This window comes from Zalophus californianus, chromosome 6 (genome assembly GCF_009762305.2).
Source record: "Zalophus californianus isolate mZalCal1 chromosome 6, mZalCal1.pri.v2, whole genome shotgun sequence".
Lineage (NCBI taxonomy): Eukaryota > Metazoa > Chordata > Mammalia > Carnivora > Otariidae > Zalophus > Zalophus californianus.
In genome coordinates this window covers 88042343-88044197 of record NC_045600.1, presented here as the reverse complement: position 1 = coordinate 88044197, position 1855 = coordinate 88042343, and the positions used below count along the sequence as shown (strand labels likewise).

The 1855-nt window shown below is 48.6% G+C and overlaps 1 pseudogene; it reads right to left on the bottom strand.

The window, feature by feature from the left end:
* Positions 1-239: 239 nt before the first annotated feature.
* LOC113910266 lies at positions 240-1490 on the bottom strand (annotated as a pseudogene).
* Positions 1491-1855: the final 365 nt, after the last annotated feature.

Genomic DNA, 1855 nt, shown 5'->3' with positions numbered 1-1855 from the left:
CATCCAGTGGAAATTAAGTCTTAAAAAGAGGCCAGTTCAACATGGCCTCTACCCTGGTAGAAACAAAAAGAGAAAAGATGAGAAGAAAACAGAAATTGACTAAGTGTGTGTGGCCAGTGTCTCCCAGAGTGGGGCACCAATTGTTGCCTGGAGTCATGAAAGGTCACCCGGAGGATGAATCCTTCCTAAGGATTCCTCGCAGCAACATATTCCTCACTTCAGCATGTCCATGTCCCAACCTAGGTGTCACGGAAATCCTTCAGCAGCCTTTTCCTCCACTGCTCTGCTGTGTGCATCTTGTTCTCTAAGTCCCCTGTTGTCATAGCTGTCTGCACACTCCACTTTCCATGACAGGTTTTGATCTCAGCCTCCAGCTGAGCCTTCTCGTATTCCAGCAGCTTCTTCCTGGGTCCAGACTCCATGTAGTACATATACGGGCACGTGTACTGCAGGGTGTATCAGCACTTGGCCAAGAACATGGCAGCATTCTGTAGGTGCTGTCAGTCATTCCAGGTCCCCAGATTATTCATGCCCCTCTCCTGAATCTTCCCATGAATCCTCTGGTATATCTGTGCCTCCAGCTGCAAGCTCTTGTGCTTTTTCCACCTCTCAAAGTAGAACAAGTACTACTTGAGGGCTTCCCTGGCCTGGGCTTCCTGGCTCTGGTTGACAGTGTCAGAGTTCTACTTGTACCAACTGTACTCATAGTACTTGTTGCTGTGGGTCTTCTAACCTCCTAGACATATCCAGTAGAAGTCATGGTTACGTTTGGAGCATCACATGTGATTGCAGCTTTTGTTCTTCTCAAGGCAGGTATTGCACTTGCAACAGTCTTTAGTGTGAGCATCTATGTAGTTGACTCTTTCAGAGCTATCAGCACATTTTGAGAGTCATTTCCGGATTGTGGCATAGTCTGTGGGGGCGTGATACCTTTGACGACACTTGAAACAGAAGACCTCATTGCATTGATTGGACTGTACTTAGCAAGCTCTGGGCTCCTATACCTGAATAACCAGGGGGCAGTCTGCAATAGGGCACAGCTGGAGCTGGTAATGACTCTCCACATAGCCCCTGAAGAGGTAGCCCCAGGATTTGTCTGTTAATTCTTCATCAGGCAGCGATGGAAACACGAAGTTCTCTGGTGTTTGGAGTGGACAGTCCTGAGCTATGTAAGAAGACTCCCACACCCACGCCATCCAAGTACTGAACGGTGCTGCTCCCAGAAGCTACAACAAAACTGTTGCTGATAAGCCAGAGAAAGTAGGTTTTCCTTCTGCACAAACTGCATACACACTGTGCAGTGGTGAGGGGGGTGGGCTGTAGGGACATGTTTTGAGGGATGGGGTTGAACTTGAGCCTCAATGAGCAGCTGAGGAGAATCAGACTTGTGTCTGTCCAGTATCTCTGCAACTTGCCAGTGGAAATTAACTGTTTAGCAACTAAATGAGATACCAGGGCCATAGGGAGGATGTGCTAATGGCAGTGAGCATCACTGGTCTTTTGGACAGAGGCTAGGCTGGTTGTGTGCTCATTGAGGCCACCCTTGAACTCTTTATAGATCAAGCGGTGAACAGGTACTCATCAAGATCAAAGGCTCAGCCTCCTGCTGCTCCACATTGCAGGTTACTCCCACTTAATAGTCCTCTGTGTCCCCCAGGATCAAAGGCTTCAGCCTCCCGCTGCTCCACATTGCAGGTTGCTCCCACTTAATAGTCCTCTGTGTCTCCCAGGGTCCTCATCCTCTTCTTCCTCACAATTTGGGTCATAGTCCTCCTCATTGCCCCTGGCTATTCATGTTCACAGATATCCTACCATCCAGCCAAGCTACAGATCAGGAAAGCAGGGTTTTTTCAAC